This window comes from Felis catus, chromosome C1 (genome assembly GCF_018350175.1).
Source record: "Felis catus isolate Fca126 chromosome C1, F.catus_Fca126_mat1.0, whole genome shotgun sequence".
NCBI classification, from domain to species: Eukaryota; Metazoa; Chordata; class Mammalia; order Carnivora; family Felidae; genus Felis; species Felis catus.
This window is the reverse complement of record NC_058375.1, coordinates 187,277,382-187,298,194: the sequence shown is the minus strand read 5'-3', so window position 1 is coordinate 187,298,194 and position 20,813 is coordinate 187,277,382. Positions and strand designations below refer to the sequence as shown.

The following is a 20,813-nucleotide window of genomic DNA, read 5'->3' as shown; positions in this document are numbered from 1 at the left end:
GTTGGGGCGCCTGGGTTGCCCAGTTGGTTGAGCATCCGGCTCAAGTCATGCTCTCGTGGTTAGTGGGTTAGACCCCGAGTTGGGTTCTGTGCTGACAGCTCAGAGCCTGGAGCCTGCTTCAGATTCCGTGTCTCCCTCTCTCTGCCCCTCCTCCGCCTGCGCGCTTGCTCTCTCTCTCTCTCTCTCTCTCTCTCAAGTATAAACATTAAAAAGCAAAAAGAAAATGTTTTTAAAAATCACAAGGAAAAGAAAATATGTTTACTGTGCTGTATTAAAAAAAAAAAATCTGTATATAAGTGGACCCTTGAAGTTAAAACCTGTGTTTGAGGCAGCTGTCCTGTCAATCAGCCAGGCACACCAGTCATAAGTTCTACATACATTCACTCACTTCATCTATAATAACCTTATTGTGCTACTCTGAGGCTCAAAGATTTTGCTTATGTAACAAGCGAAGATTCAAACCTGAATCTGCCTTGCTTCAAAGTTACAGGTCAGGTAAGTTGTACCTACTTCAGAAATTACTCGCCTTAAAGGTTGGATGATTAAAAACTATTTTCCAGCATTATTTCCTAATACTGGTTCCTTACATACCTGGAATATCTAGAATAGGTTCTGAACCCCTGCTTTACTAGTTTTGAACAAAGTGTCCTCTCTGTTTACCATTCCTGTCCCCCGAAGAGCTGTTCATTAAGACCCTAAAAGCCCATTCCAAATCCAGCGCAGTTTACTTGTGTAAGGCATGATAGGACTGGATTTTCATCTCAGAGGTTCTTTCCAGTTCAAAGGTTTAGTGATTCTACATTTGAAAATATGAGCCAGAGCGTTATTCTGTACTGAAAATCATCGTTAACATCAGTAGCCGCAAAGAATAGAAAAACTAGTTTCCTAAAAATTTCACATCAATACCGAAAATGTTAAACACCAATATAAGAAATGAAACAGATAGTAATATGTATTTTTTTGATTATTTTGAGCTCTTTATATCATCTGTACCAGTTTTCTACCCTCTTTAGTTACCATCCTCTTGAGTTAAGAAATCTGAGGCATTAAAATAATACATTTAAAATGACTTAGTGAATGAAGGGACTAAATTATTCATGGTTTCCAGTCATGTTTTTTTCAGATCTGCAGTGCTCATGTAATAATAGGAAACATTTTTATAATACTGTGTGTTAGATATTGGTCAACATTTTACCTCTATTATCCTCACAATAGCATTATGCGGTGTTCTTGTAGATAGGCAATTGAAGCAGAGGATAAGTTAACATACCCAAGGTCATTCATCTACTAAGTGATAGAACTGGATATCAAACCAGGCATGCTCAGAAATCTTTAACATTTACTGAGCACCTTCTGTGAACCAACCCCACAACTGGGTGTTTTTATTATAATTAGATCATTTATCTGTACAACTACCTTAGATAGAATGTAAGTTCAGCATTTAGTGACTTGCCCAAAGATATAAGAATAAATGGTTCAGTTGAGATTTGAACCCACTCTTGCCTTTCTTCAAAGTCCTTATTCTTTCTTCTACTTTCCCTCAATAATCTAATCTTTATTAAATATCTTCAATGGGCCAGACACTGTGCTAGGGATTTAGCCCCTGCTCTTAATAAACACAGTCTGAAGAGGGAAAGACAAAATTGTGATAGTGTATTAATAGGATAGCAGTATACAGAAGGCAACATGCAGAGGTCCTATAGGAACAGAGAGAAAGGGAGTGAAATCTACCTGGGGTGGGAAGGCTTGGGCCAGTCTTGGAAAAACAAATGGGAATAAGCCTGGACAAAGAAAAGGAGAAGGGGTTGTTGTGGGCTGAATGGTGCCCCACCAAAATTTATATGTTAAAGTCTTAACCTCCAAAACCTCAGAATGTGACTGTATTTGGAGATAGGGCCTTTAAGGAGGTTTTTGAGTTAAATGGAGCCTTTAGGGTGGGTCATATTTCATTCTGACTGGTGTCTATAAGAAGAAGAACTTTGGAAACAAAAAGAGACACCAAGGATGTGTGCACAGAGGAAAAAAAATTATATGAGAACACATTCACAAGGCAGGGATCTGCAAGTGTCAGGAGAAAGCAAGCCTGCCAATACTTTGATATTCGACTTCTAGCCTCCAGAACTGTGAGGAAATAAACTTCTCTCATTTAAGCTACCCGGTCTATGGTATTTTGTTATGGCAGTCCTAGCAAACTACTGCAGGGATGTTCTAGCAAAAGGAATGACATACAAAAAGCCTTTGAGGTGTGCCAGGTGATTAGATTTCATGGTAAGAAGTGTTGAGAGATGAAGCTGGAGATTAGGCTGGGGCCATATTAAGACGATTTTGTATGAAATGCTAAGGAGCTGAACTTTATCCTAAGGAGGATGGAATGGAGAGGGTTTGTAGCAGAGGAAAAACATTAGATCTGCATTTTAGAAAGACTACTCTGAACTTTGTGGAGGATGGATTAAAGAGGATAAGACTGGAAGCAAGGAGATCAATTAGGTGGAAGCTGAACTAAATATTTTCTTGCAGTATTGAAGTGTCAAACTAAAGCAGAACTATTGTTAAGGAAGATTTTAAAGGCCACAGCTAACCCTTAGGGCAAACATGGGAGGATTTAGGAAGAATTTGTATCTAGAGACCAGCTTTACTTTTGACATTTTGCTTTCCGTAAATAAATAAAGCTATATACCACAGAATGTTCAGTATTTGCCCACTGCATTTAATAGACAGTTTTATGGGGCTTACACTGTTTTAAGCCAACTCCTCTGATGACCTTATAAAATATCTACCATTATTATCTCCGTTTTATACGTAAAGATATTGAAGCACAAAAGTAACTTACCCATCATCACATAGCAAATGTTAGAATCAAACTCAGCCTGTCCTCACAGTCTGTGCTCCTAGCCATTATACTACATGTTACCATATGTTATTTATCAAGATCTTCAAGTACCTATGAAAGGAGGGAGTAATAAAAAAAATAAATTGGGTTATGTGTGCTATAGGAAGTATATAGTTTATCAGAGGAGATAAGGAATAATTATATGGTTAAAATGTTTTAGAGAAAAGTGGAGAGTATTCAGAAGTAATCTTATTTCAAGTTGAGTCTTCTGGGAAAACTGGCACTGGGAAAAAGTGGCATTTGAACTGGGGTATGAAGAATGGCTAGACTTTGAATATGTACAAGGAGAAGAGATATTAAAGGTAGAAGAAATTGCATGAACAAAGTTACAGGATTGAGGGTTTCTTGGTGTGTCTAGGGAGCTGGTAAAGAGAATCCTTTGTTTTGTCTGGGCTATATTATGTTGGTGGAGAATCCAGTTTGGGGATTGGGGGGACACCAACTGCCTGGGAAGGAGAGCTCTTAGGGAATGAAGGGCAATGAAAATTGTGAGGTTTGAAGTCAAATGATTGAGGTATATGCTAGATGTAATTATTTTTTAGGAGAGGATAAAGCTCATCTAGTCCCAACTCATAAGTTAAATCCTGTCTTCTATGTCTCACAAATCCCTCTTACTGTTCCCATTCACCTCATTTATGCCTTTATTACAATAATCCAGGCATAATTTGATAACATTTAAAATGATTTTTATCTCAAATTTTTCTATCCTTGAAATTTATTCTGTATTCTGATTCCAGATTTATTTCTGAAATGTCGTTTTTTTTTTTTTTAAGATTTTATTTTTCGGTAATCTCTACACCCAGCATGGGGCTCGAAATCACAACTCTGAGATCAAGAGTTGCATGAGCTGTACCGACTGAGCCAACCAAGCACCCCTCAGTCGTCACTTTCATTTAGAAACTTGTTCCTTATAGGATCAAGTTCAGACTTCTTAATCTGAACTTGCCAAATTTAAGGTTCCAAGTACTTTCCCCATAATCAGTCTTACTTAAATTGGTCTATACACTGCTCCCCAACTGGCTCCGTCTTCTGTTTGCTTTGGGGCTTCTTCTTTTTTTTTTTTTCTTTGTCTTTTACCTACTGGACACTCCCCTTCTCACCGTTCAAATCCTTCCATCTTTGAGGAACCTGCTTAAATCTTACTCCTGTGTGAAACCAGATCACTTCAGCCAAAAAGAGCTTTCCTCCCACTGACTCGTATGTAGAACAGTTCTGTTCTAATACTCATTAGATATTTATTATCTGGTGGTGTTATCTTCTTTTCTTAGCTATCTTAGATCATGAAATCTTAGATTTAATCTAGATCATGGAGCTCATTAGAGCTCTCCCTGATAGATCTTAGATTTCTTTAGATCTTCAAACTCCCTTAGGTCAGAGGCTGTCATATACCACTTTTTTTCTCTTGTCTTTTAGTTTAATTCAAGAGGCATTTGTTGAAAACTGTCCAATAAGCAGCTGATTGACCAGTTGTTAGTTCGGGTCATTTTACTGAAATTTCTTCTATAACTAGCTTCTTAATATGTAATGTTCCTGGCTTTGTTACTGATTCATATAACCTTGGGATATCCTGTTTAAACACCCTGGATTATGATTTATTTGTGCTAGAAAATGAGCATACAAAGTTAACTCGTGTTATAGAAGTGGAACTAATTCATGTTGTAAGGATCATTGAGGTCTTTGAAGCTTATCCATGTCTATATCCATTAGCGTTTGCCAAACTTCAAGTTCTTTCTCTTTAGAAAGCTTTCTGACAATAAGGAAGGAATAGTTAAGGGTCTAATTTAAGAGTGTTGCACTATGCGTGTAAGAAAAAAATTGGTATGTGTGTTCATGGTGAAAGAATTCACCCACTAGTTCAGTTAATAGTTCATTTCAACTACAAATTAGTATTGAGTTGCTTAAGCTCCTACCATTATCTACTCATTCTGATCATCAAGAGAGAAGAAAGGGAGAAGGTAGCCCCTCCCCCTTCCTTCCTGGAAGACTACTTCCTGAAAGTAAATTGTAATATATGTTGTGAAAGAAACAAATTAGATGCTGAATTAGAAAATAAAGATGGCAGGGAAGGCTGGCTACTTTAGATGAGGTAGACTGTCAACTTCTCCCTGAGGATGATTTTTCTGGAAGAGTGAGAAGTAGTTACCATATAAACAATAAGAGGAAAGAGTATTACAGGTACAGTGAACAGTTACAAAGGCCCAGAGATAGGAGAGAATGTGATGAGGAAATAAAAAAAAAAAAAAAAATGACAAGGTTGTGTCTCTGTGGCTGAGTATAAGCAAGGAGAGTGGTGCAAGATGAGTGAAGAGAAGTAGTCAGGGGGCCAGACTAGGCCAGACCCTGTAGACTGTGATTTGATGTATGGATCTTATCCTAGGTTTTGTTTTTTTTTAAAGGAGTTTAGGGTGGTTTTTTTGTTTTTGTTTGGTTTTTTTTTTTTAATGTTTATTTATATTTGAGACAGACAGAGACAGAATCCAAAGCAAGGTCCAGGCTCTGAGCTGTCAGCACAGGGCTCGAACCCACAAGCCGTGAGATCATGACCTGGGCTAAAGTCAGATGCTTAACTGACTGAGCCACCCAGGCACCCCAAAGGAGTTTAGTTTTTAACACATTTTTCTTGTTGCCTTACAGAGACAAAGAGCAAGAAGTTGAGCATGAAGTCCTGTTATAAGAGGCTGGTTCATAGACTAAGAGCTAATGATGGGTAGAATTAGGATGACAGAAGAGGGGGTGAAGAAAAGTGGGCAAATTTGAGGCATATATTGGTATTCGACTGTATAGGATTTGGTAATGGATTGGATGTGGAAGATGAGAGAAAGAAGGCATCTACTACTGTTCAGCGGATCAATTCAAGGGAATATAATCAGCCTGTGAGAAATTTGAGTGGAGCTGAGGAAGTCTAGTCTGAAGAGCCAGATTTGGAGTTATTAACACTGCAGAGATAGTGGTTGGTTTGCACAAAGGTAAATGAACAAGAGCAGCAATAAAGAATGCAGTCACATTTGGAACTTTGGGGAACACCAGCATTTAAGGATCAAGGGGAGGGAGCTGGGTGATCCAATGAAGGGATTTGAGAAAGTGCATTCATTTTAAGATGTAGACTTCAGGAAAGTCATAGGAAAGTTTAAGTAGGGAGTGGTCAACACTACTGAACAAGAGATACTAAGATAACAACTAAGAAATCATGACTGGATGGGTAAGCAGGGCCTATTGGTAACGGAAGAGAATGCAGTTTCAGGAAAAATCAGATTATAGTGGGGTTGAGGTGTGAATAAAAGATAAGGAAGAGAGTAAATACTCTTTGAAGAAACTTGACTGAGAACAGAGAGCAATAGCTAGAGGGTAACCCAGAGTCTTGAAGAAGAGAAATTTTAAATTTTAAATTTTATCTGTTTTTTTTTTTTAAAGGTTTTGAGCAAAGTGGAAGGTTTTGAGCATGATAATTTACCAAGGAGGATGTTGCTATTGAATAGGGATAACTAGTGGAGCAAAGTTTAAATTTTTTTTTTCAACATTTATTTATTTTTTTTGGGACAGAGAGAGACAGAGCATGAACAGGGGAGGGGCAGAGAGAGAGGGAGACACAGAATCGGAAACAGGCTCCAGGCTCTGAGCCATCAGCCCAGAGCCTGACGCGGGGCTCGAACTCATGGACTGTGAGATCGTGACCTGGCCGAAGTCGGACGCTTAACCGACTGCGCCACCCAGGCGCCCCAATGGAGCAAAGTTTAGAGAAGGCAGGAGTAGAGACTCTTAAGTAACATATGTTCAATATTTTATACCTGGGTGAGCATATACATATGGTAGACAAATTGTAAGGTAATTGTAAAATAAGTTTCTCTCCCACTTCTGTCTTCCAGCCACCCAGTTCTTCTAAGAGAATTGCTAATTTATACTCTGATTAACAAGTGTACAAGTGCATGATTGAGGTTATGCTTGTGTTTAATTCTCAGAGTTTGGAGAGAAATCTAGCTATAGATGATATAGATTTTTTGGTGGCAGGAATAAAAGTAAGAAGGATGGAGAACAGATGGGTTCAGAGATGAATGTCAAAGATGTGGTATGGAGCTGTCTCAGAAAAGGATATTTAAGAGGATAATGGAGGGCATGCCTATGATGTGAGATCCATGGTTGATGACTAAATTTACAGCAGCCCCATTCCACGTGGTTTTGTGACTTTTCCAGGAGAACTTAACTACTTCTTTATATTTAAAATGCATGTCAACTTAGAAAAGACTTCTCAAAAACTCATCACTTAAGTAAATGCATGTTTGGTGTCCCAAGTGCCAAAGCTCTGCTTTCTACTCTTACTGCTTTCAGTCTAGGCATGTTGTGTCTGGTGCTTTGAGGTTATTCAGGCCAGTGATATAAATCAAAACAAAGACAAGTTTGTTGGTTAAGAAAGAGCATTCTCTGTCTGAAGGAAGAAAAGAAGAGATGGAGACTAGAAACCAACTAAACTGTCCCTGAGATGGTACTACTGTTTCTAAAGCACATAACAACTTAAAAAATTTTTTCTTTTCAATCATTTTTAGCTCTTTAGCTAGTACTAGGCTAAACCACTAACTTCCTTTGTTTTATTTTGGTCACAAATTCAAGACTACAAACAAGACTTAGATTAGCAGTTGTGCGTTTAAGAAGATATTTGATCATTTTCATTTGATGTGGGGCTTATTTTAAATGTATCCATAAACAGCTGCAAATGTTATTAGTGGAAAACATAATAAATCTAAGCAAGAAGCCAAAGATTCCATTTTAGCTTCCCTTGAAACTGACAACTAGTTCTTTTTCGTTATTACAAGAAAAGTGGGTACTGCATTATTGCTATAAAAATGATAAATCACCCTTTTAACAGCAAACTCTTATATAGAGGTGTTTTTTGTTGTTGTTTTGTTTTGTCTTGTTTTGTTTTTGAGAGAGAGGGAGGAGTAGGGGGAATGGCAGAGGAAGAGGGAGAGAGAGCATCTTAAGCAGGCTCCAAGCCCAGTGTGGAGCTGAAGCAAGGGCTCAATCACATGACACTGAGATCATGATCTGAGCTGAAATCAATAGTCTCTTAACCTACTGAGCCACCCAAGCACCCTTCATATAGAGTTTTTCATAAAGCAAATACAGTGTTTTCTTTCAAATGTTCAATCTTTGCTTAATTTTTCAAGGCAGTTCATTTAATTGACGTTGGACTGAAATGTATTAATCAGTTTTGTTCGTTAAATTACTTCTGTAATTCAGTGTGTTGGCATTTTTAATCTTTAAGCTTACAGCTAGGTATGTATTGTGAGCCTACTATGTGTCTGTTGCTTTTAGCTTTGGGGCATACAAAAATAAAATACCATCATTCAAAAAGCTCACAGTATTATAGTGAGGAAGATAGTGAGCACATAGTCTGGTAACATCCAAGAAGAGCAGTCAATAAATACTGATTAAAGAGTAGAATAATAATTGGGGCACCTGGGTGGCTCAGTCGGTTGGACATCCAACTTTGGCTCAGGTCATGATCTCACAGTCCGTGAGTTCAAGCCCCGCATCGGGCTCTGTGCTGACAACTCAGCCTGCTTTGGATTCTGTGTCTCCCTCTCTCTCTGCTCCTTCCCTACTCATGCTCTGTTTCTCTCGTCTCAAAAATAAATAAAAACATTAGAAAAAATTTTTTTTAAAAAAAGAGTAAAATAATCATGAAAAATTTTAAGAAATCTTAAACCATTTTTTCCATGTTTGTAATCCACTATGTACTTCTCAATAGCAATTAACAGTAAAATTCTCACAAAAGAGAGAAGAACCTATATTTTTCTTGGGGTTCAATAAAGAAGGGACAGAGTGTATTCATAGCCAGCCTATAGAAAAGAAAAAAGGACACCAAGATGAGAAAAGCACTTGACAATAGTGCTAAAGGAAGAGAAACAAGCCAACTAAATCCCAGTGCTGGAGGGATGAAAGAAAGAGGTAATTGAGGAGCTAGCCAAGGGCAGAAAAACAGGTCCTAGGGTTCAGTCTCAAGGAGACACCTTCTGGGTTCTCTGATAACCTGGTTGTCTGGTTTCTCAGCCAACAGCCAGTTAGAAAGCAGAGAGGCACCCTGCAATGGCAAAGTGTAATAGCCTCACAGTGAGGGGGAAAAGAAAATGAGAAGTGGACTTACAATCTCCAAAAAATTAGCATTTTCTGACGATTTATTGTAGGAAGAAAGAGCTTTTTAAAAGCTTATAATCCTGGAGGGTACAGCTGTAGTCATTATACTATAATATAGTGATTGCTAGACATAGTAATGACCCTGAGTCATCAAATTCTTTTTAGTCTGTTCTAAGGACTTTTTCCCCCACTCCCATAGCAGTTGGACTTTCTCATTACCATGCCTTAACTTTAGGGGAAAAATATTTTACTACCAATGTTTTTAAAATAAGAAAGCTTGGGGAGAGGGTCATTATTAAAGGTTTTGTGGGTTTTGCCACAGTGTTGTCAAACTCATCTCTAGGGACTTTGCAACTTCATTGTAACTGGTGGGCTTAATTGATAGAGCCCTGTCCATAGCTAACATCTCTTACTGAAACTCATGAGAAACCCTTATAGACTTTGTAAATTGTACTAAGAAAGCTCTCAGTTTTCAAATTGCTCTGACAGTCTTAGGTTTCTCATGTAGTTTCGTTTTTGTCCCTACTACAGAAGGCAAGGATATAACTCGACTAGAGATTGAGTCATTCATTTCAATAAATATTTATTGAATGCCTGGCATATGTAAGATATCAAGATATAGGTAGACTTAATTTACTGGAATAAGGATTTATTTTGGTCTATATTCCACTAATTTTAGTGGAGTGGAGAAGGAGAATTTCTCAAACTACACATGCTCACTGTCCCCCACACTCCCAGTCTCTTGATAGTAGAGCTCAAGAGTTTGGATGACCCAGCTTTGGAAAACATAGTCTTGGGTTTGATTCTGACATTATCCTAGCTTGGGCAAGTTAATTAACCTCTAAGCTTCAGTTTTCTTGCTTATGAAATGGTGACAATAATAATGTTCACATCTTGGGGTTCTGAGGATTAAAAGGGGTCATGTGCATAAAGCCTTTATTCCAATGCTTAGCACATAGTAAGTACTCCATCAGTATTATCTATTATTATTAGGAAAGACTGAATGTGGATCAAAATTGAGAATATATTTCTTTATCATGTGTTTCTCATTTGAAACACAGAAGGTTCTTGTGTCTTTATTATCAATTGTTTAACATTATCAGCTGATCTTAGAAAACTTTTATACTGCTAGTTTCACTTGTTGTTTTCTACAGCAAATTCATGAATTTAACATAGAAGTTGGTTTGTTTTCACTGTCAAAAGAAGATAGTATCTGCTCAGGAAAAGTCTCACAGGGCAGTGATGTCTCCTATTCAATTGTTCAAGTCTAGAAACTGAAGTTTTCTCAGTGTACTCTGAGTTGATAGATCTGGAGGAAAAGACACACTAAGCAAACTCACTCAAGAAGAATAAACAAGCCAGAATGTCTGTCATTAATGTACAGTAGAACTATCAAGTGAAGTGTATGTTTTGGTTTACAAACTGTATTTTTCTCTTATAGGAAAATTTGTAGGAGAAGCCAAGTTAACACAAGTTTTGTGTTTTTGTGTGCTTTTAGACATGGAGGACATCTGAAGCATACGGAACAATCTGCTTAGGGAATGGGGAGGGGTGGGCTGAGTAGCAGTAGGCCACACTAGCTCACAGTAGAAGGGGCTGAGGCTGGAGGACCAGGTGGAAAGCTATTGCAGTAGCCAGAGAGAGAGAAGGGCTTGAACTAAGGCCATGGCAACAGGCTTGGAGAATAAGTAGACAGAGACAGGTGACTACATGAAAAGAAGGAATTGAAGAGAAGAAAGATGACTCTTAGATTTTTGGCTCTGCTGATCAGTTAAACTGATAATATTAACTAATTAGTAAAGCAGGAAAAAACAGGTTTCATGGGAGAAGGATATAAGTTCATTTTGGAATGTGATGAATTTATGGTATTGATTACAAGTTGATGTTTAGAGTTGTGGTTTAAAGTCCTATGCGAATTTGGGCTAAAGATAGAGACTTGGGAAGTAATTATAATATAATTAGAAATTAAGGCCTTTGAAGTAGATGAGATTCCTTAGGAGAGAAAGGAGAGGGGCTTGATAAAATCCTGAGCTATTAGTAAGGCATGTAGAGAAAGACGGTTCTGAAATTTTCTCAGCTGCCTACTTACTGTGCCTGTCAGGCTCAGAATCTCATTGTCTCCTGAGTGGCAGATAATAGCCATAGCTCAAAAAATTTACCTGAACTTCATTGGCAAACCAGAGTCATCCATTGCATGTCAGTTCTCCCTCAAAAGATAACCTTATTTTGAAGTCCTAGAGTTAATTGTGGCAACTGGTTTGGAAAACGATGACTAATATCTAAACTACAATGTAATTTGAACACTCCTTGCTTAGCAGAATTACATTACTGAAAAAGTTATATGTCTTAGGTATGTAGAATTCTAGAAATCATTCTAGAAATATATATGTTTATAAATATGTTTATAATATTCTGTTCTGACCACTCCCATTTTAAGTTACACCCTGTTCCTGGTCATATAAGATTGCATGTCCTGGTGCCACTGATTACTTTGTTGATCTGAAGAACCTACAGTTTTTTCTTTTGGCATCTTTTAGAAACGGCTACCTTATTATAAGTTTAAAATAACTGAAGGATTTAGGATCATCTTAAGTCACCAAGAGCAAGTTTACATTTGATTGTTAGAGGAGACAAAGAGAAATGAAGACACAGGTTTCTACCTCTTATTGAATTAATTCTGTTTTTAAAATTTGTATTTACCTTACTGCTATGCTAAAGTGGTGTTTAAGGGGTCTTCTTAGCTATTTTATTTGAAGATAAGTCCTGAAGAGCAGATTATACAATAATACTCTTAAGTCTGCCAGCATGATTACATCTGTTCAGTTCATTTCTTAATCTTCTGTGAACTGTTTGTAGGTTTTCAGATGATGATATCTCTTGATTTAATCTACAGCTTAAATATTGCCAATCAACATTGAAAGAATATACTTTCTGATTTGTTGGGTAAGGATGTATTTGGTTCTAGAAATATAGTATATATACTTTTGTGGTATAGTACCAATGGAATCTGGAAGCTGTTGTATAAAATGTCCCTGCTCGAGGTGTTTCCCCCATTTTTGGTTAAGAGAACCGAAATCCCAAATTCTATGCCATTTACTCTGCATTACTCATTTTTGAATCAAAAATCATGATTTGAATCATGATTTGAATCAAAAGGACACAAATTTCTGTTAAAAAAAGACTTTAAAATATTATAGCTATGATGATTTTATTAAAATCCCAGAATATAAATTCTTGACACCAACTGCTCTTGTGAATAAATATTTTATTGTATTGTATTGTATTGTATTGTATTGTATTGTATTGTATTTATTATTTTGGGGGGCTATAAAAGTTTACTTCAGGAACATGTATTTTCTTTTTTTCTTTTTCAAATTTTTATTTACATTCTAGTTAGCTAACATATACAGTGCAGTATTGGTTTCAGGAGTAAAATTCAGTGATTCATCACTTACATACAACACCCAGTGCTCATCATACCAAGTGCCCTCCTTAATATCCATCACCTATCTTGCCATCCCCTACCCGCCCTGCTCCATCAACCTTCAGTTTGTTCTCTGTCTTTAAGAGTCTCTCATGGTTTGTTTCCCTCTCTGTTTTTATCTCCCCTCCCATATGTTCATCTGTTTTGTTTCTTAAATTCCACACATGAATAAAATTATGGTATTTGCCTCTCTGACTATAGCATAATACTCTCTAGCTCCATCCACATTGTTGCAAATGGCAAGGTTTCATTTTTTTTTTTGATGTTTGAGTAATGTTCCGTTATACACACACACACACACACACACACACACACACACACACACACACACCACCTCTTCTTTAGCCATTCATCATTCGATGGACATTTGAGCTGTCTCCATAGCTTGGCATTGTTGATTATGCTGCTGTAAACATCAGGGTTCATGTACCCCTTTGAATCTGTATTTTTGTATCCTTTGGGTAAATACCTAGTGTAATTGCTGGATCCTAGGGTAGTTCTATTTTTAACTTTTTGAGGACCCTCCATACTGTTCACCAGAGTAGCTGCACCAGTTTAGATTCCCACCAGGAGTGTAAGAGGGTTCCCTTTTCTCCGCATCCTTGCAAACCCCTGTTGTTTCTTGGGTTGTGAACAAATATTTTAATGTATCTATAACCCAAATGTCAGCTGAGTGTCCAGACAGACCCTTTAAAAGCTAAATAGTTGTCTTGAACCTTCAATTTCATGTTATGGGGAAGCAAAACCCTCCCTAAGATATCTGCAAATTCCTGGTGTTCTTGTGGCCTCTGAGCTACTGCCATCTGGCTTCTGTCTCCCTCTCCAGAGGAAGAAAAAACAGTTATTTCCCTAATCTTATGTAGAGCATCTTAGCCTTTCTTTTGATGCTGCAAGGCCTCACCTTCCACAAGTGGCTTTTCCATGTATTTTTCCCAAACAAAAGCCATTTGTTTCCTAAGAGGAGCTCTGCTATCACATGGTAAGATGAAATGTGTACCTTATTAGGTGTAATGTGATAATATTAACCCTTTTAGTAAATCTTATTTTCTCCATTTATCAAACTTTTAAATATTTATTTTTTTAAATACAAGTTTATTTTTGAGACAGAGAGAGAGAGAGAGAGCGAACAGGGGAGGGGCAGAGAGAGGGAGAGAATCCCAAGCAGGCTCTACACTGTCAGTGCAGAGCCTGATGCAGGGCCCAATCCCATGAACCACGAGATCATGACCTGAGCTGAAATTGTGAGTCAGACACTTAACCAATGGAGCCACCCAGGGGTCCCAAACTTTTAAATATTTAACTAATTCATACTAAACTCAGTCTCCACACCTTAGAAATTATAAGAAAACCCTGTCTTGAAAAAGCTTTTGCAATATTGGAATTGGATATATTGTCTAACATTGTGTAGCTCTTTGCCAGATCAGACAGAGAAAATAGTGCTCTCTTGAAAGGACATAGGATTTCAGATAGAGTTTGAAGAGACATGATTATAATTATATGAGAAGTAGTCTGCCTTCTGAAAGAACAGTAGGGCTTCCTTGGGTTTTAAATTTTTTCCCTTTTATCTCCTACCTTGCTCCAAGTTTCCCTCACTTTCTAACCCACAGGCAAGCATTTTAATGTGTTTATAAGTTTAATGCAGAAAAAAATTAATTTATTGTGTAAATGTCATTATGGTATATCTCTAATTTTGTTTATAGCCATTTGTTTGAATGGCTGTACTCCCACTGTGCATTCTCACCATGAGCATTTTATTCAGGGAAATTTTTATAAGAGTTTCCCTAACACTAGTAGTTAGTAACAAGAAAGGATTACCTTAGGTAAGAGTAATTGTTAGAACTCCTGAATTATTGCTAGGTGGCAGTTCCAGGTGAGATATATAGCCATGCTTTTTATAAGAGCATGTACTTTTTGAGAATAGAGCTGTCAACAATGTGGAAGGGTAGGAATTGATCTGAATTCTGTATCTTCTACATCCAGATGACCAGGTATCATGAAATGGTATTGTTTGTATTTTATAATTCTACCTCCCCATCAATTTAACTTCTACATTATATTTAACATATAAATAATTCTTAGTGTGTATCAAGTACAATATAACATTGGATTGTGAGTAACTTGTTCTACCAATGTTCCATAAGACTAGCAAACATTTCTAATAAACTTTAACTTGATAAACAAGCAATGTCTTGCAATATGGGAAGTATGTGATGCTGAACATCGCATGATCACAACTGAACCAATGGTTCTTGAAATTCACTTTGATTTTTGAGTGCTTTGGATTACAAGCATGTTTCTGGAACCAATTATGCTTGCAAACCTAAGTTTGTTAACATATGCTTTAATAAATATTAACTCATTTAATCCACATAACAACTCAATAAGATAGGTACTGTTATTGTCCCAGTTTTATAAATGAGGAAACTGAGGCATAGAGGAATTATCTAAGTATAGATTCAGTTTTAATAAAAATCTGTAAAAATAAATGGGTTATGTAGTATATGTTATTTCATAGTCCGTTACAAATATAAAGGTGCTGTTTAACTTTTGAATACCAACGTATGTAATTCATCCTAAGGCCAATAGGAAAGGGAAACACGTCTACTAACATGTTTAATATTATACTTCTCAGAATTTGAAAATAATATCTGACAATAGGAATAACTTTTATTAGATGCCATAGTTGGTACTCCAGCACATTGGATGTGTGAATTTTCCAGATGGGTAAACTTTAATTATTTAAGCATCATAAAATATTATCTTTTAATGCTTTCTTTTAAATCCTGTTTTTATGACTTGTTAAAGAGTATGTTTGGAAGCATGATTTAATATTTTCCTCATGATTGGTTTCATATTTTGATAACTGTCATTGTACTTTGATGAGCTATTATGATTAGCTATGAGGATGAGGATATAGATGTGAAATATGAAACAAAATGGCTCTGATAATGACTAGACCTTGCTTTCTTGAAAAAGCCCCTACTATTCTTTTGCTTTTGGATCATTTGCCTAACTTTATAAAAGGTAAAGTATGCAGTGTGCAACCACAGTTGTATAGTGTGGCTGCTCTTCTGTAAAATTGATCATTGACTCACAAGTGGTTCCTTGTCTAGGAAACCTTCAGTGTTGCTGTGGTGGTTTTAGCTCTTAGTGATTTAAAGACCTTGATGAATCACAGATACTTATGAGCAGTTACCCATTCACTATTCATTATTCACTATTCACTATTTGTTGAGGAAAGTACAGAGAAATAGTATTCCTTTCCACTTCAGTAGTTTGGGCTAGCTTACTTCAAAGACTATAAATTCATTATCTTTTGCAAACAAGATATCAGGCTCAAGTTTCCTTCAGACCTTTAATATTTGGCTTGAAATGAAATGCCAAGCATGAGTAACATCTCAAATTACATGTCTAAATGTACAGGACAGAAAACCCTGTTCTTGCATGGTAGATTTACTTTCTTCTACATTTTTTAAACACAAACTCATCTGTTTAAAATGTATAATTCAAGAACTTTCTGGCTAGAGACAGAGTATGCCCCAGAGCAGATTCAGTTCTGCTGATCACCAACAGATGGTCATTTCAACTCAGCCATTATTGTTATTTTTAGCATGTTTGTTTTATATAGATACTTTTGAGGTATCTCAAAAGTAGATACAAACTCCATTTTGTCCCTAAAAGCAGTGCTAGTGGTAGATTGATGGACACAAAAGTAGAAATGGTGTAAAAAAAATTGAAAGTGCAAAAATTACACATATTAAACATATGATTAGACAATAAGAATGATTCTGAAAGACAATTCCATGAAAAAAGATGGGCCTGTGCTATTGACAGCAAAAGGTGAAGAAATGTGAATGTTTGAAATGGTTTTGCATTAGAAAAAAAATTTTTTTTTTGAAATGGGGTGCCTGGGTGGCTCAGTCAGTTAAGCATCTGACTTCAGCTCAGGTCATGACCTCATGGTTTGTGGGTTCAAGCCCTGCATTGGGCTCTGTGCTGACAGCTCAGAGCCTGGAGCCTGCTTTGGATTCTGTGTCTCCCTCTCTCTCTGCCCCTCCCCTGCTCATGCTCTGTCTCTCTCTCTCTCTCTCTCTTAAAAATAAACATTTAAAAAAATTAGAAATTGTTTTGGCAGAGGATGATTGCTAAAGTGGGATGCCTTTTTAGTTATTTATTCAAAGATTAATTCATTTAAAGTTAGGAATTTAAGAATTTAACGGCTAAGCATGGTGAATGCAAGTGCTTCTGGGGAAACTTATCAGAAACCACAGATGGCACCATGGGTTTTTCCTTATCTGCAGGTGAAGCTCTGGTGCGGATTCCTTAGCTGCCAGAAGTTCCCTCCCTTCTGCTGTTGGTAGAGATTATGGTGGGGGTTTGTCTGCCTCAGCAAATATTTATTGTAAACAAAACAGAGAAGTTTTTAAAAAATGCCCAAAATGTATCATATCAGGTAGAAAGGAATGCAGAGCCCATAAACATGAATCTCACTTATGGTTTTGGGCTTTTAAATCAATGGATTTAACAGCCTTTGGAATCCAACCTGTTTGTAAGTAGAGCTGCCTCCATATATTTCATATTCTGAAAATCCTACTGATCTTTAAATCTAAAAAAGATCTCTAAAAGGGGGGGGGGGATACAAAAAAAAAGAGATGATACCAAAAAAGGGGGGATACAAAATATTTGCTGGGCACAATTCCTGTTTCCTAAGGGTGAACTTTACAACTGCTGGTAGGATAGCTATGCTGAATATAGCCGATTGTAATATACTGGGGCACATCAGTCCAGCTAGACGTGGTGTTGATGTGTGGTCTCTGCCTTTGTGAGGTCTGCTACTCACTCTTCAGGATGGATTGTGGTGGTGACACCCCACCCCTTTTTTCAACTGTTATACTAAAGCAATCATACTGTCTTTTTTGTGATTTAAGATCTGGTTTTAAAATTAATGGTTTTTTTTCGTAAATCTTACCTTTGATGTAGCTGGACAACATTAAAATTAGTGCATACCTGCATCAAAAATCTATTTAATGTATAAATATAGTAAATTTATTTTATTTTTTAAATGATACAGGTTATCTTTACACCGGATTAGGGTTGTTGCTGCCTAAAAGAGCTCCTGCTGATGGTGATTGGCACTCTTCCCATTTCTCCATGCAAATAAGCAGACAACATGTACTCTAAATTAACCCCCAAAGTATTATTTGTATAGTAAAGTTTTAAAGTGTATTTCTAACTTAAGTATTTGTTAAATCTTTTTTTTTTTTTTTTTTTTTTTTTTTTTTTTTTTTTTTTTTTAATGTTTAGTTTGAGGGTGGGAAGGAGCAGAGAGAAAGGGAGAGAAAGAATCCCATGCAGGCTCCTCACTGTCAGCATGGAGCCTGATTTAGGGCTTGATCTCACAGTTTCTGAGATCATGACCTGAGCCAAATTCAAGAGTCGGATGCTTAACTGACTAAGCCACCCAATAGCCCCTATGTGTTTGTTAAATCTTTTGTTTACTTTAATTGTAGGCTCTGTGCTTTTGTTGAGATGAGGTTTCTCTGAATTGTTTTAGTCTTTTCTGTAAGCCTATTTTGGCCAGTGTATCCTGTTTTAAGGAAGTAGCAAGATTTTTTTTAAGGCACAGAACCTATATTTAGGCACACACTGTTGACCATTTAGTTTCCATGGCTAGGCTAAACTAAGTCATTAGCCATGATGTGTTCTTCCAATAATATCCCCATCAATGACATGTTTTGGTTGTTCTTCTTAAGTCGTATTCTTGTTTAAGTACGTCACTTGGCTATTTTACTTTATTTTCTCCTAGATGTGCATGATTTATAAAGGTTGGCTTGTTAAATAATGCATGTTTGGTTGATCAAAGAAAAGCATTGAAGTTGTTCCTGAAAAGAGTGAATAAAAATGGAGCATAAAAAATAGTTGGTGCTCAAGGAGATACTAAGAATATGTTGTACGAACGAGGAAGGGCACTGAAAATGTGTTGTTTGTGCTTGCCAGAGTTTGCCAGCAGTTTCTACTACATTTAGAACTCTGATTCTGCAGTCTTTCTTAGAAAGGAAAATGATAAATGTCACTAAACTGACATCACTTGTTAGAGGGCAGGCAGTAAATGGGATTTCTTATGTTAAGAGAAAAATGCCATTAAGTGTCACAAGTACGGTTTACATTGTTCCCAACTTTGTGTAAGGCACAATAACAATAATATTATTAATGATACTAAAGTAGTACCATTTAGTAATGATAGAAATAGTAACTAATATTTGCATAGAATTTACTCTATTCTAAAGCATTGTTCTATTACATGTATTAACTTGTGTAATTCCCCCATCCGATTCTCTGAGGTGGGTGTTAATACTATCCTCTCCTAACTCACTTAATCCCCATAGCCACCAAATAGAGCCTGTTATTAGGTCCATTTTTAGATGAAAAAAATGAGATTAAGTAATTTGTCCAAGGTCATACAACTAGTAAGTGGTGGAACTGGGGTTCAAATATAGGCAGCCTAGGTCCAGAATCCATGTTCTTAACTGCTGTCAGTAGGCTGGATAATGGCTGTCAAAGAGACCCAGATCCTAATACTCTGGAACCTGTGAATATTACCTTATATGGCATAAGGGATTTTGCAGAAGGGACTAAATTAAAGATTTTGAGATGGGGAGGTTATCCTGGATTTTCTAGTTGGGTCCTAAATGTAATCATAGGTGTCCATATTTATACAAGGGAGGTAGAGAGTGATTTGATGAAGGTTTTGTAGCAGTAGAAGCAGAGAGATTTGAAGATGCTTTGCTACTACTGGCTCTGAAGGTGGAGGAAAGTGTCCTGAGCCAAGGAATGCAGACTTAGAAGCTAGAAAAGACAAGGAAATGGATTCTTCCCTAGAGCCTTCAGAAGAAGCACAGACCTTCCAATACCTTCGTTTTGGCCCACTGAAACCACTTCATCCTTTGATGTCCAGAACTGTAAGATAACAAACTGGTGTCGTTTCAAGCCACTAAATTTTTGGTAATTTGTTGCAGCAGCAGTAGGAAACCAATATAGCTTCTATGCTATGAATAAAGGTACTAGTTATAGTTAAGACTTTTATTGTAACATCCCTTCCCCAGAATCCTTGAAGGAATGAACTTCAGTAAAAATCTTCTTCAGTTGTCCTGCTTTATAAGGCACCCGTCACTTTATTGCTCAGTCCTTTTCTCTTTATATATGAAGATTATTCAATCGTTAGACTATAGAGTAGTCTAAACAGGGTAGCTATTCTGAACTCAGAGTTGGCTGTTGAGCCAGAAATTTAAGAAATACTAGGCAGAAGACATCATCTTTTCTTTAGGCCCAAACAAAAGGGGAAGCTGAAGGGAATGAGCATTTTAGTGTCTACTGTATGTCAGGTACCAAACTAGGAATTTCTATTTTTTTATGTAGTTCTCATACCTGACCCTCCCTATAAAGAGTAAATTATTACTCCCACCTTGACAATGAGGAACTGTTAAATAATGTGCTCAGGGTCAGAAGACCAGTAAATAAGATAAAAATTCAGGTTTGTCTGATGCCAAGGTGCATACATTGTTTTATGCTCAGCATTGCTACTCCAAACTAATCCTACTGAGGCACTCAGATCTAGACTAGGGCACATCCAAAGGGTCTATTTCCTTAGCTCTAAAGAGTCATCGGAAAGAACATATCATTTCCAGATCATCTCTGACCTGGTACACAGTCTTCTGGTTAGGCAGGTTCCTGGATTGCCCTGGAAGTCTAGATTCTTCCTGCACGACTCTGAAGATGGACTTAGTTCTGTATTCAACTTGGTATTCTTTATTCTTATATAGAAGAGTTAAGGCTAAACAATTAACACCACCTCCAAAACTAATTAAAAAGCAATCCTCCAGAGCAAAGATCTGGAGTCCATAGTTGAACTTTATACACAGTTTTTTTGTGTCTGTGTTTCTATGTGATACATGTAAATATAAAAAACAGAAAAAGTAGGAATGCTATAATAAGAGTAAACCACCTAGTAGGTAAGAGTGGCAGGCAGAAGGTCCCAAGGTTATCATTAGATTTTCACAATGGTCTTTAATTAAAATATGTTTAAGAACCATAGTTCTGTTTAAAAACCAATTTGGCCCAGTATGAGAGGCACTTGGCTTCTATTCTCTCCTTTTTCATCTCCCTCCTGCTCCCTCTGTTTCTTCCTTTTTTATCTTCCTTTCCTCTCTACTTCTTTCTTCACATGCAAATTTGTAACTTACTACTTTTTAAAAAATGCTTTCTTATAAATTGAAATAACTTTAGGGGCGCCTGGGTGGCGCAGTCGGTTAA

The 20,813-nt window shown here is 37.0% G+C and overlaps 1 protein-coding gene across 3 annotated transcripts in view; it reads left to right on the top strand.

Moving 5' to 3' along the window:
• Positions 1–20,813, top strand: part of TRAK2 (trafficking kinesin protein 2) — a 63,844-nt gene that overhangs the window by 1,441 nt on the left and 41,590 nt on the right. The window lies entirely within an intron of this gene.